We start from the raw sequence: 15,746 nt of genomic DNA, 5'->3' as shown, positions 1-15,746 counted from the left end.
CTTTTCTGAACATAGATGTGAACAAATTAGGTGCCCTGGGAATTAGCCAAAAGCTAAGTAACTAATAATCTTTTTATCTGCTTGAATAAGGAGAATGTTTAATAAATATTGCTAATGTTCTATAAGAAATCAGTTCCTTCTTATTAAGCAGAATCGCATAGTGGTTTCTTCCTATGAGTGAGGTGTGGACAGAGAAGGACAAAAGTAGAAAACTTAAGTGCAATTACTGAGTGTAAGGAGCTTTCACTCAACACGCGCGTACAGAACAGCTGGCATAAGCAGAACACTGCACACGTCTATAATGGACCTCCCATGATATGAAGGAATAGAGAAGCTCAGCAAGTCACAGGGACTCAATCCAGTTTACTAACTTGATTCCAGTTGTGATCTGGGTTCAGACCCTCTTATGTCAGACTCTCAGACTCATGCTCAAGTCTGTCAAACAAGTTCCTTTTAATCAACATGCAAAGTTATTTACATTTACTCATGTGATGCAGTTGATGCTGACCTAGAAATCTTGCTATTCAGGTGGATTCTAGGGACATCAGGATGCAGCACAGGATGAAAGTGAATCTGCCCAGGTTTCACTAAGAGAACAGGTACAAGAAGTGTTAGCTTCTCCCAAAGCTTATTTATAGATAGCAGCATGGTCAGTGAGCAAATATCTAACTTTGTGTGATACATTTTTCTGTTTCCACCATTCCTGTGAGCCTTGCCTTTTACACTTTGTTTACACTGAAAATTAAACTTAGGTATTTTTTTTTCCTGTTTTTGAGTAATTTTAGCAAAAGGACCAGGTGAAACCTGACCCAAAATGGTGTTGTTAGTTGTTTGACATCATTTATTTTCCTTCCAATTTGCATATTCATGAGTGACTATCGTGAATCGGAGTCTTTTGCAAATATGACAATTCATTAGACCAGCATTTACTGAGTGCCTACTTGATGCCCATCTGGTCTCTATTGCAGAGACAAAGAACTTGTAAGTTGATCACTGTTGTAGTCTATAATTGGGGTGGAAAGATAACACATGTGCTCCTAGAAAGTTAAATAAGAACTTTGCAGTATGCCTCACGAGAGCACAAAAGGCAAATCATGGACTGGCCAGGGTTTAAGAGTTGTCTTCTCCCACCCAATCATTAATGATGTAATGCTGCCTGTAATTCAGTACCGAATCCATGGCTCAGATGGTAAGTGTGCATGACTGATTGGTGGATCAAAGGACAGTTGTTATGAATGAAGGGCTGAGTTGAATACAGTCATCTCAGATGGCTTCATAGAAAGAAGCAGAAATTAAACTGTGCCTGGAAAGCTATGTGGGAGTTGGAAAGGCAAAGAGAAAATAACTATGAGCATTAATATACATTTAGAGACCCTGACTTATTTGGGGAATAAATTTACAATATGCTTTTATTTTGTTGTTTTTCTTTAAAAGTGGTATTTTAAAAGGAGGGATTGTGAGGTGATTCTCGGGCCTTGTCTGTGTCACGCTGTGCCTAATCCTGCACCAGATGAAGGCTGAGAGGAAATGATTGGGTTTTGTGGGGAAGACTGAAGAGGAGGCTGCAGGTTATTTAATGGGAGAATAAGCAAAAAATAAATAAATTAACTAATTAATTAAATAAAAAATTAAAAAAAATTCTATTACCTGTTCATCACCCCTGCATGCAAAAAATAAAAGTATGTTATAGTTTGATGGATTTAAATAAATATGGAAAAGTATTTTGACAGCCCCTCATTCTCACAATTATTAAATCCTAACTATTTACTCTAATTTATTATTTTTTTAAGTTCATTCCCTGTCATCTTACCCTTAACAGAAGCCACCACCACCTCTTGTCTAGATGAGGAACTTCAGCTGGCCACCTCACTCACTGTGTTCATTCCCATCCTACTCTTCTAAGGTCATTCTCTGCCACCTGCACAACCTTTAATAAAACAAATTAGGCCAGGACAGTTTTCTTCCTTAAAACTGTTTGATAGAGTTAATTCTTAGAATTAATCCCATACTTTTTAGCATGGCCTGCCTGGCCCTGTCTTTGCTCCAGCTTCATCCCATGTCTCCGTTACCTGCACGTTTCAGCCATATGTTTATGCTTTTTCTCATTTCAGGATCTTCCCACTTGTGATTCTCTTTGCCAGGAAGACATTTCACTTTCCTACCCTCCAATTCCTATGCATCCAAAGATCAGTTCTTCAAGGGAGACTTTTCCTGACCCCCTAGACTCTGTTCAATACCCCATGACAGATCTTGAGGAGAAATTGTTTTGATCTTGCTTGTAATTATTTGTTCGTTTTCCCAAGAGACACTTGGGCTACATCTGCTGGACAAAATAGGTGTGGAGTTGTGAAAACTATATTCCGGAATTTGGAGAAGGACAATAAATCTACCTAATAGACGATATAGTCTATCAAATGATAAGTAGCACAGATAAAAGAGAAAGTATATGTAGGGTAAAGAAGATCAGGAATACTAGATGAAGATAGAAGCTTGTTATGGATAGAGAAATGCCAACATCTTTTCCTAACATTATCAAAATTAACTTAAGGCATTACCATATTAAATGTAAAACCTAAGAGTATAAAGCTGTATCCTTGTGTACATGAAATGGTCAGTACTCAATAAATGTTTGTCAAGGAGACTAATGAGCAAAATTATCATTCTTGTGTACTCATTCAAAATCCTAAGCTTGGTTCAGTCACAGAATATACATAGTGCTCCCTGATCTTATAACAGTCCAGGCAAACTTACCCTGACATTGTCTGAATTCTTCTCCAAAATCTTTTGTGGTGAAAGGAATTCCTCTCGCTTCTTTTTCTTGTGTCCTGTGAGATCCCACTGTCTCATAGTGAGTTAATTATCCTGCCATGAGGGAACAGGGACTTTCTCACAGTGATTTGGGGGGATGCTGGAGCATCTACTGACAAACCAAACATGGGTTCAGGGAGTGGGTGTACAGGAGGAGTCGGTGTCTCAACTCACAGACTGTTTCTGTCTCTCTGTGTCTCTGTACCTCTCCAGCATCTGCCTTATACACACATTTTTTTTCTTGTTTCTCCTGAAAACAAACAGCCTGGCTCCTGGGCAGCTTAGCTTTAAATTGGAAAATGCAGCCTTGCTTGGCAGAACAACAGTATCACAGCCTCCCCACTGAGCACAACAGCTTGTGACATACATCCCTGCAGGCAAGACCATAAAGGGCTGTCTAATACCCTGGAACCACCACAGCCGAAAGGACTTTTGTGCAGCAGCTTTAGAGTTCTAGTCTTTGGGGGCATTTCCTCTCTTCTCCAGCAATTTCCCACTCTGGACTTGATCTTAGGTTACCTTTTCTCTCTCCTTAATTAATGATCCCTGTCTCTCGGATCATTAGAAATCACCGTGCCCTAGAGATGACAACTAGAACATAATTCAGAGGTCAGTGGAGAGGAGCCGCTGGCAGGAGTTCTGACAGGGCACTTTGGTCCCTCTAACTTTAATGACATAACAAATACCCTTCCCAGGCCACTTACTAGAGGCTCCAATTCAAGCAGGATCTCCTCTCTACCTCTTCTCCCTGTTCATCTCAAGAATACAAAAATTGGATTGAAGCTAGCCCTCGTGTCATTCTAATTACTTGTTGTCTAAATGATAGTGGCCCCTGGTAAGTCTCCCTTGTTCCAGTGATTATCTACCACCACCCATTTTGCATGTTCTTAGCCAAAGTAAATTAAGAAAATCTTAAGTCCTTAGAATGGCACTTAGTAACTCAGCTCCTATCTCCCTCCATTCTAGCTAAACCCAATGGTTATTCCTCTGTATCTCTGTCATCTTAGCCCAACTTGCCTAAACATAGTTTCATACCACAAATGCAGGAGGGAATATTCTGTTTCATACTTGGCTCATTCCATTCCTAGTACCTAGAAATTCTTTCTCCGGAGCCTCTTCATAACTTACACACATTCACAGGGCCAGCACAACTATCATCCTTGAAAATAATTCCTCCTTCCTGTGAATTCTCATGGTCTACATTCATTTTTTAAAAAATAGATTCTGCATTTCTGCCAGCATTTTCCCTCTTGCTAGGTCTCAAGCTGCCTCCTGTCCATGCCTTGCTTGACTCATATTTGTATCAGTCAGAGCCTAACATTAGGCCTGGAACTGAGCGGGTAGTTAATAAAGCCACGTTGGATTAATGGGTGTTTGGATACAATGGAACTTTCTTCTCAATGTCTGACTTCAGAAGAGTTTAGTAAAAAGTGTTATGACACCACAACACCAGAGCCTTTGTGGTATATAGCCCATTTCAGAATAGAAGTTAACATACTACAAATTCATGTTAAAGCTCATCACTGAACATTTTTCACTGTGAGAAGGTTCTTACCGTAAGAAACCAGTTCTTTACCTCCATGTAGTCAGTCTTACAATATGGATCATGATGACAACATGACAGGGGTTTAATTATGAGTTTGTTGTTGGTAATTGCAATTACATTTTTGCATTTGAAATTTCGTAACCAGAGCAAGATGCAAAGAATACAAATACATAGGTATGATTAAAAATCACATTCATTACTTTTAATTTGAGAGCAATGACAAATTATTCTCTGCCTGTTTCTCCTAAGACTTCAAACTGAGAATGACTTCTGCGGCAGCTTTCCCAATGTCTCAGCCCTTTTGGGGACTGTGTGAGTGTGTATGTTTGTGTGTGTCCCTTCTCTCTCTCTCTCTCTCTCCCTGCCTCCCTCTCCGCTTCCCTCCCCCAATCCCCTTCTGGCTCCAGTGCTTCAAGGATTCAGTTTAACAGAGCACCAAAACCTCATTTTCTTTCAGCCTTTAATTTTATTGAAGGAAACATTAACTTACCACAATTAAGAAAATATCTTTATGTCCTTCTACTTTTTGCAGCTATGTTTTGTTTTTTATTTCCTAGTGGAAAGTTAAAGGTAAACAATAGAGTAACTTAAAAAATAAATTGGCGATGCTCTTCTCAGAGGCGTGTGTCTCCCTGTTCAGAAGTTCTCCAGGTGGTGCACCACATAATGATCCAAGGGAACCTTCTCATCAGGGATTTTGGCACTACCATGCTCTCTGGTTTGTTCCCAACTGTTTCAGGTCACCTGCTGAACTTGGTGGTTGGTATCATCATTGTGCTTATCATTGTTCTGGAAAGACTAGTCTTAACAGAGATGGCTTACTATTCGATGAACTTGAGGGTTTTTATTTAAATACTTTTTTTATGGCACTTCAGCATATAAAGTAGTAATTGGAAATGATTTTTTGCATATCAGTAAGGCCCAGAGGTAGAATTTAGTGGAATAATTTTTCCTCTTTCAACTTTACATTTTTAAATGTGTTCTGGTTTACATTTAGTTTCTAGAACTTCCACACACTTTGTCACAGTTCTTTGGTTCTAAGGTGGAGTGAGTCTTAGCTATTTGGAGCAAATAGAAAGGATTGAGCCAAGACCTGGATTAAGACCATATTGACAGGCAAGAATGTAGAAGGACTGACCCAAGACCCTTAAAATGGGATCTGAAGCTGAGGAACTGACACAGGGGAAATGAGGACGCATGATGGAACCAAGTACCTGAGGTGCATTGTTTATGTCAGTATCTGTTGCGAACCTGCTGAATGCCAGGCACTGTATAAGGTGTTAAGGTTCAGGAAAACAAATCTGGTTCTGGCCTCACAGAACAAAATGACAATACAGAAAAGAAACAAACATGGAACAATTACATAATAAATAATGAAGAAAGAGTATGGTGACAGTGTATCATAGACCTAAACCAAGCAGGGAGAGCAAGAAAATGTTCCCATTGAAAATGACATTTCATTGGAGCTCTGAAGTAACTGAGGCACATTGAGTGAGTAGCTAGAATGCTCAAAGGTTGCGGTGGGGTGGGGGGGTGCACGCTGAGCATAGGATGGAGAGGGTTGCAAGATGGGACTGTGGAGTTTTGACAGAGGTATAGCAAGCTCAGATATTTAACCAGGCAGACTTCTGCCTTAGAAAGCCCACTTAGCTATGAGAGGCTCAGCAACAGGGACCCTAGATATCAAGTCATATGCTGGTGGCAAGGGGCAATGGCTGTCTTGCAGAATGTCCATCCAGACATAAGACTGCAGTGTGTACCAGGCATACTGGTAAATTCAAGGGATTCATGTAGAGAAGTAGAAGCGCTGAGTCCTAGTCATTCATTGAGACTTGGGCAGGGATCCAGAGAGAAACCAAGGTACTGTGAGAAGACTCATCAGACCAGAGCAATAGAAACAGCAGGGGACTGAGCTTTATGAACCAGGCCAACATACTATTGGAGCCCTGGAATTACCCCTTGGTCTGAAAAGTTACTCAGCAACAATGTGGGGCCCCGGATCTGGGTATTTTGCAAAGATCTGAGCCAATTCTAGGTTTCCTTCAATTGTGGGTTTTATGTTCCTTTGTATCTTTTTGCCTTAATCTGAGCTAGTTTGTGAGCTGGAACCATGAATCTGACTGTGAGAAATTGGAGGAAAGAGACTGGAGATAAAGGGAGTGCCAGTGCCCCCTCCTATTGTGTGTGGGTCTGCACATTGTCATCCTTGACAGGCTTTGAAAAGCATCTCTAAAATTGAACAGAATAAAGCGTTTCTCTTAAAAGCCTAAGTAGTGCATTCCTAAATCCCACACGACCTATTGATGAAATGTATTCTGCATTCACCTACATTCTCATTTGATTTGTTCTTATCCCTTAATGTCTGTTGCTTTAAAATCGAGATAAGTTTTTCCAGCTTTGGAAAATTAAATGCAAACTGTGATCCTGGTTGGAGCTCATGCACTGAATAGAAATGATCCAGAATAGGGAGGGGTAGCTCAGAACCACCCAGGAAGTTAATGCCTATTTAACATGTGTTAAAGATGAGCAGCATTCGGGGATTATGGCTCACCCTGAGTACTGGGGAATAAAACGAAATGTGACTCTAATTCATTTTTTCCCCTTACCTTTTAGTTTTCTCTTTTTTACTCCAATCCCTTTCACTTTCAATTAAGATTTGTCATCATAGGATATAAACTCTACCCACCTCCCCCTGCCACCCCGATTCTGGTCATACTCTACCTTTAATCTTAAACCAACCAAATTTTGAGGAACTTCCAGGAAGTTTCATCAGTTCACATCAGAGATGCCTTTGCCATGACCTGGGCCATGGCTTATGCTGTCACCACACTGGCTTTGGGTGGGTGGAGTTTGACACTAGGGAAAAACACACATTCAGGGCACAAAGATTAGCTGTTATGTGTTAAGAATTGTCTTCCAAAAAAATAAAAGGAAGCTTGGAGAATATTCAGTATTCTTTAAAAAGGTAATTTTTAAAGGATAAAAATTCCATGCTACAAAGAGTACTTCCCAGTATGGCTTGAGGTCCCCCAAGAAGAAATATTTTCATATTGGAGTTATTAGTCTATCAAACCTCACTACTCTCCGTGATACCTGGTAAGCTCAGAGGATTTTTACTTTGGTTAGTGAGACCAAAAATATTCACGGTCTGTGTGACTCCTGATGGCTATGTTTTGTTGCCTTAATCCTTTTGGGTGGTTTCTCTCTGGACCTTTGGTAGTTTCCCCCTCTGCATGTGCTTGTGAGTATTCTGGTGAAGACTCCAAGACCCTCTGCAAACCTCCAGGCATGCTCTCCATGCTGCGTTCTGCCCTCTGGAATTCTGCCTTGGCAACTCCGATTGTTTTGGCCTCCTACCCAGCAGCTCAGGGAGACCAAGGACCATTTGTTGGTTCCTCTCCTGATGCTGGGGCCTATAGACTCTCTTCAGGCCATAAAGCTGGGGCAATCACAGGCCTCACCTCTCTTTCTCTGTTCAGTTTTTTGGGATCTCTTCATGGCCTTCAGTCCAACCTCTTGAATAGCCGTTGTCTTGTTTATTCTTGTCTATTGTTTAGTTGTTTCAGGCATGAAATCTGGTTTGTTGCTTTGTCTTGGATGGAAGCAAAATCCCTTCAGGGTTATTTTAAGGTTGTTAAGATTGTTTCCACTGCTTGCTTTTTGAGGTCCTACTCCTTAGGATAACAAAACCATGAAAAGGAGTCTTCTTCCAACAGTAAATATTTTGTGGCAAAATGAAATGAAAAGATTTTTGTGACTCTTCTTTTGAAATTACCTTTTGCAATTGCTAATTCAGTTTATAATTATCTCTAGTTTCTCTGCAAATTGTTAGAATAGAGAAAAATTTCACATGTAAATCATTTTCAGATTGTTATAAACACTAAATTTAGTAGTTAATGGAGTTGCAAGAGTTTACCATTTTAGAAATATCTTTATGCATTTATTCATGCAGTTTTACATATTTTTGGTGCTTCTAAGAATATCTGTTAACTGGGCATGGTAGTGCAACTTTAGAGGCAGAGGCAGGAGGATCGCAAGTTCAAGGCCAGCCTGGGCAACATAGCAAGCCCTTGTCTCAGAAAAAAAAAATATATATATATATATGTGTGTGTGTGTGTGTGTGTGTTAGTGTTTTATATATATGAGCTGGGGATATAGTTCAGTGATAGAGCACCCCTGGAAGTAATCCCCAGTACCAAAAACAAAACAAAAACTGACCACCCAAACCAACAACAAAAAACCCCAACAAAACAATCCTAAAAATATTATAATTTTCCAAATGAATTTCATGATTGCTTTTTTTATTTCTATAAGGAATGATATTGGGATTTTAATTGGAATTGCATTGAATCTGTATGGGGCTCTGGGGAATATGGCCATTTTGACAATATTAATTCTGCCTATCCAATAACACGAGAGATCTTTCCACCTTCTAAAGTCGTCTTCTATTTCTTTCTTAGTTCTGTAGTTTTCGTTGTAGAGGTCTTTCACCTCTTTTGTTAAATTGATTCCCAAGTATTTTATTTTTTTGTGTGTGGCTATTGTGAATGGGGTACTTTTCCTAATTTCTCTTTGAGGATTCATCACTGATGTATAGAAATGCATTTGATTTATTTATTGATTTTTATATCCTGGTACTTTGTTGAATTCATTTATTCTAGAAGTTTTCTGGTGGAGTTTTTTGGATCCTCTAAGTATAGAATCATGTCAGATAGTTTGAATTATTCTTTTCCTATTTTTATCCCTTTAATTTCTTTTGTCTATCTAATTGTTCTGGCTAGAGTTTCAAGTACTATGTTGAATAGAAGTGGTGAAAGAGGGCATTCCTGTCTTGTTCCAGTTTTTAGAGTGAATGTTTCCAAATTTTCTCCATTTAGAATGATGTTGGCCTTGGGTTTAGCATAGATAGCTTTTTCAATGTTGAGATATATTCCTACTATCCCTAGTTTTTCTAGAGTTTTGAACATGAAAGGGTGCTATACTTTGTCAAATGCTTTCTCTGCATCAATTGATATAATCCTATGATTCTTATCTTTAAGACTATTGATGTGATGGATTATATTTATTGATTTCCATATGTTGAACCAACCTTTGCTTTGTGGGTTTTTATTTTAGTTAACTCTATTCTTTCAGACCATCCTAACTTTGAAGGGAACCACCAGAGCATTTTTAGCAAGATTAGCTCCACATACACTGTCTATAGGAGGAGCAAGCTCTAGCACTCCTAAATCATAAAAGCTGAGCTGCGAAGAAGGACTGCAGCCACTGTGACTTTGGAAACTGGCAATTTAACTCACATTAGGGCTGGGCAAATGTCCCACTGACTCATTGGGGACTCTTTTTCAAGGGCATTTTTGTTACTTAAAACTTCCCTGACTGGTCAGCAGGATCCAACTTTGCCTAGCATAAAAATGAAGAGGCTTGTTTGCACCCTGCCTCCAAGACAATGCCGTCAGTGTACTCTGTCACCAGACACTTCAGGGTTCATAATTACTTTTGTTTGTTCTGAGTTAAATAGGACTTGTTATATTTTGCATAAAGAGGAAATTTTGTGAGAAACTCTGTGGAAACACATGAGATGGCATTGACTTCATTGAGAATTCTGATACTTCCTAGAAATGAAGAACTTAATCTGAGTTAATTAATAAAGTACAGTGTCTATCGATATGTATTCCTTTTTTTTCCCCCATCAGTTTTAGTCAGCTTTGTGTCACTGTGACCAAAAGACCTGACAAGAACAATTTAGAGGAGAAAAGTTTATTTTGGCTCATGTATTCAGAGGTTCAGTCCACAGTCAACCGACTACATAGTTCTGGGCCACAGGGCAAACAAAGCATCATGGTAGAAGAGCACAACACAGGAAAGCAGCCAGGAGGAAAGAGCACTCTGCTCACCAGAGACAAGACAGAAACCCCAAAGGCATGCCCCAGTGACTTATGGCCGCCAGTCCTACCCAACCTGCCTAAATTACCACCCAGTTAATCCATATCAGTGGATTAATCCACAATTAGATTATAGCTCCCATAACCTAATTATTTCGCCTCTGAATATTCCTGCATTATCTCACACATGAGACTTGGGGGTCACCTAATATCTAAGCCATAACATCATCTGATGTGGAAATAACAAATCCTGTATTTCTTCCCCTTAAGGTATTTTGACTATGAACTTTTGCATAAAGAGTTGCATGTACATAACAGATTTTGGAAGCATCTACATCTTGTTCTTGGATTTCATACATTTGACCTGGTTTGCTTTTCAGAGTTTCACAAATATGTTAGGCTTATTCATATCTCTGGAACATTTACTCCTGCTGTTCTCTTTAGCTAAAATGCTTTTCTCACCTCTGTCTGGTAAGGGAGCAACTAATCTTTTTCAATCAACCTAAATGGCCACTTCCTCTAACAAACCTTTCCTTCTCTTTCCTCCTACCAGTGCTGCATTATTGTTTCATGATTCTTAGTCATTTTGCCTTCATCGGCCTCTTTCTCCATGAAAAGTAAAATTTATATTTCATAATTGAAATGGTATAAATTTGAATATATTAATTGTATATTAAAACCTTTTTCTACCCAACAGTTGTTTCTCTTTATTTCAGAAGAAATCAAAATCTTTTTATAGGCTTCAAAAACATATCATGAATCTTGACGTTGTGTCTGCTGTGAATAACAGAAAAGAGACTTCTGACCCCAAGATTTGGAACTGATGATTCTTTTGTGCTACCCTTATTCCTCTTATTTGTTTTATGTTAGTGCCTATAACATATTCTTGTATTTGTTTGTGTATTTGTTTTTCAGTCTTTTCTTGAGATATGTCAGCTCTTGGAATTCTGAGTATTTGCTAGCTCATTGCTTCTAATCAGGCTTATGGATTACCTGATACAAATTAGGGACGCATAAAGAATGAATGAATGATGTGGTTTGTTCTGGTATTTTGAATCTTGAGGTACCCAAAAACTCAAATTCATGAAAACACAGCAGAGCTGGGCTACACAGGAATCTCTATGGCTCTCATGTATGATATTCTTCAAAAAGACTTCTGACAACTCCTGCTTCTGAGAGAGTCGAGGAGGATGTATTCTTCTCTATTTCTCTAAGTAGAACGAGAAACCTAGAACATTATATGAAAAAAAAAAACATAAAAATAGTCCTAGAGGCAGAGAAAAACCAAACTGGTAAGGACCTCAGATAATAAGGAACAACACAGTAGTGAGTTCCAGGATTTTCTTATATCTCAGATTGAGGTCTGAAAAAACTGGCAACTGCAGACATTATTAGCAACAGACAGGACAAAAGTCCAGCAAAAGCCTAACAAGCCAGAAAACTTCTAGATAATACCTTCTTGGCCCCAGCCAAACACCACCCCTGCCAGCAAAGTCTGGGTTGTGAGCCTAGACATCGACTCTTGCCAGACTATAAATAGAGTCCTCAGACTCCTGCTATGGCCATGGCAGAGAAAGTCAAGTGGGGAGCCAGGACTTCATTTAATACTGAGCAGTAGTGAGTGTCTCTCCCTGTCCCCCAGTGACAGGGGAGAGAATGTGGGTTGTCACATTCTCTGCCATTCCAATTAGCAGTAATGAGGCACCCCTCCCCCCTCTTCATTGTGGTAGTATCCAAGGAAGCCCAAGTCAGGAGTTTTACCACCACTCACCAATAACAAGGCCACCTTCCCACAGTGTCAGTAGAGGCCATATGAGAAGCAGTAAGCAGATATCTCTCCCTATCTCTAGAGTGATTTCAGTGGAGCCTAGTGGGAAGCCTGAACTTTCCCTCTGCCAGCTGTAACAAAGGACCCCTCCTCAACCAAGTATTAGAGGGACAAATGGAGATCTTGGATTTTCCTCTTCATATGCCAATACACAGAGTATTTCTGCTGCATCTGCTGGAGCTGTCAGAGGACAATCTCAAGCTGAATAGATAACCAACAGACACCAATGCCAGGATAATATAGATGTTAGAATTATCTGACAAGAATTGTAAAGTAGACATCATACAAATGCTTCAATGACAATCATAAATGTGCTCAAAACAAGTGAAAAATTTGAAAGCCTCAGCAAAGAAATAGTTTCCATTACTGTAGATTTGAAATATATATTTTGAAATCAGGAAATGGTGTCTTTGGCTTTGTTCTTTTATGTTCAAGATTGCTTTGACTATTTGGGGATTTTTCTGGTTTCACAGGAATTTTAGGATTTTTTTTTTTATTTCTGTGAAAAATGCCACTGGAATTTTAATAGGGTCTACATTGAATCTGCAAACTACTTTGGGAAGTAGTCTTTTAACCACATTAACAATATTAATTCTTCCAATCCATGAACATGGGATGCCTCCCCCCTACTTTTGCTTCATCTTCAATTTTTTATATCAATGTGTTATAGTTTTCAGTGTTCAGACTTTTTACTGCCTTGGTAAAACATAACTGATGTCATCTTTTTGATGCTATTGTGAATGGAATTTTTTTTCTTTATTTTTCAAATAGTTTATTGTTAATGTGTGGAAATGCAATTGATTTTTGTATGGTGAGAATTTTTACAAGGGTTTTTTTTGTGTGTGTGGGGGAGTTTGGTGAAAAGAATGAGCATCTACCATACTAAAAACTGCTGAATCATTTTTAGATGTGGTTGTTCCAGGTACTCCTGCCAGCTGTGAGGAAAAGCATCTGCTGCTCCACACTGCTCAACCCTCGAGGCTATCAGACTTTTACTTTTTGCCAATTTCAGAAGTGTGAAATATCTCAGTATTGTTTGTTTTAGTTTTCTTAATCTGACTTAATTAATGAGGTTGTGAATATTTTTCATATGTTCCTTGGCCATATTTCTTCTATAAATTGTTTATTCACTGAATCTATTTTTCTAAGTTGTCTTTTCTTATGATTCCTAACACTTAATTTCATTTCATCATGACCTCAACTTTTTATATTTTTTTTTTTACATTTTAAATTGCTGTTGAAAATCTGGACTAGTGGACTAGGGATATAGCTCAGTGATAGAGCACTTGCCTAGCACGCATGAGTCCCTGAGTCCAATCCCCAGGATCACAAAAAAACAAACTGAACCAAACAAAACAACCCCCACACCCACATCCCTGTATTAGTACCCAAACATCTTTGAAATTAAAGTTTAACAAGAATAGTCTCTGATTAAAAATTATTATACTAGTAAAATATGCATATAAAGTACATCATTAACAAAATTAAAAGGCAAGGGAGAGAGTAGAAGAAACTAATTGCAAAATACATATCTGATAAATGACTTGTATCCAGAATATACAAATAGCTCGAACACCTTGGAAATAATAAGATGAACAATCCAATCACAAAATGAAAATATTTGAATAGATATTTCATGAAAAAAAAAGATATGAGAATAGCTAACAAGCTCAAGGAAAGATGCTCAACATTATTTGTTATTACCAAAATGCAAATTACAACCACAATGAGATACCATTTCATACCCACTAGAATGGCTATAATAAAAAAAGATAATAAAAATGTTAATGAGGATGTGAAGAAATGGGAACCCTCATATACTGCTGTTGGGGATGTAAAAAGGCATAACCACTATGGAAAACATTTTTACAGGTCTCTTAGAAATTAAACTTAATTCAACATGTAATCTAATAAGTCTCATAGGTTCTACCATGAAAATGAAAATATATGGCCATACAAAGACTTGCACATTGATGTTATTTATCATTATCAAAAAACATGGGATACAATAAACAAATTTGAAATGACCTAAATTTCCACCTATTGGTGACTTGTTATAGCCATATGGCAAAATACTATTTGGTAATAATAAGGGGGATATGTGCTATAATATTAGTGAAATCTCAAGCATTATGGTAAATGAAAGAAGCCTGATATAAGAGACCACATATTGTATGATAATATTTACTCAAAATATCCAACATAAATTCAGAAAGTAGATGAATGGTTCTGGGCTTGAAAGACAGAAAAGGAGGTAATACTATAGATTCCTTTCTTGATGTAGAAAATATTCTACAGTGAAGGAGTCTTAATAGAAAGTAGGCATTCTTTGGGGGGCAGGTGATAAGAAGTTCTAAACTTTTTGGTGTGTGTGATAGCTATACAAGTTAAGTTTCCAAAATGTCATTGAATTGTACTCATGAGATGGGTGAATTGCATGATATATAAAATTTGCCTTGGGGAACCGAGCGCTGTGGTGCATGCCTGCAATCCCCGTTGCTCGGGAGGCAGAGGCAAGAGGATTGCGAGTTCAAAGCCAGCCTCGGCAACTGTGAGGCACTAAGTAACTCAGTGAGACCCTAACTCTAAATAAAATACAAAATAGGGTTGGTTCAGTGGTCGAGTGCCCCTGAGTTCAATCACCGGTAACCCTCTCCCCCGAAAAAAATATGCCTTGGTATAATTCCCTCTCCTTACCTCTCACTCCCCCCTACACACATACACACCTGTCTTGCATTTTGAACCAGAAAAATTAAGATAAGGGAGAATTTCATATGATACCTCAAAGTTTGTCCCTTATTCTCCCTTATATTGCTCTTCTTTTTAATTGGAGAAGTAATCTAAAATACTAGGTGTCTAATTTCTTGGTTTTTACTTATACCCCTGCCCACTTGGACATCACTAAAATTTTTCTTTTCATATATATTTTACTGTATTTAGTTGATGCTAAAAGAAAAATCTGAATTATTGATACTGATAAGTGAATTCTAGGATTTAAGTTAATAAAGGTAAATGAAAATGATACATGATTGCCAGATCAATGTGTAAAAACATGTATGCATGTAGATTCCTTTCTTGATGTAGAAAATATTCTTTCTAAATCAAAAATAGGTGAAATAATATTATGAGTATTATTTTTAACAGATAACATTCATCTTTAAAGGAAAAATAAGCTGTCTAAAAAGTTAGATAATTTAAATACTGTGATTGGAAGGAACTTATAAAGCATGTAATATTAAATTTGATTGAGAAGGTTTTAATTCATAAGCAAAATGTTGGCATCTCAAAAAGAGAAGGTCATGCAATTTCCCTTCTCTCTTCCTTTCCCTCCCACCTCTCGTCCCTGTTTATGGAAGGAGACCCTCATCGTTATACAAAATTACATATAAAAGGAGGTGAAGGGAAAGGGGGGGGAAACCAAGGGAGAGAAATGAAGTACAGTAGATGGGGTAGAGAGAGAAGATGGGAGAGGAGGGAAGGGGAGGGGGGATAGTAGAGGATAGGAAAGAGCAGAATACAACAGACACTAGTATGGCAGTATGTAAAAACGTGGATGTGTAACCAATGTGATTCTGCAATCTGTATACGGGGGAAAAATTGGAGTTCATAACCCACTTGAATCAAATGTATGAAATATGATATGTCAAGAGCTATGTAATGTTTTGAACAACTAATAAAAAAA

Source organism: Marmota marmota, unplaced genomic scaffold (genome assembly GCF_001458135.2).
Source record: "Marmota marmota marmota unplaced genomic scaffold, marMar, whole genome shotgun sequence".
Classification (NCBI taxonomy): Eukaryota; Metazoa; Chordata; class Mammalia; order Rodentia; family Sciuridae; genus Marmota; species Marmota marmota.
The sequence above is the reverse complement of the archived record's forward strand: the minus strand, read 5'-3'. Positions refer to the sequence as shown.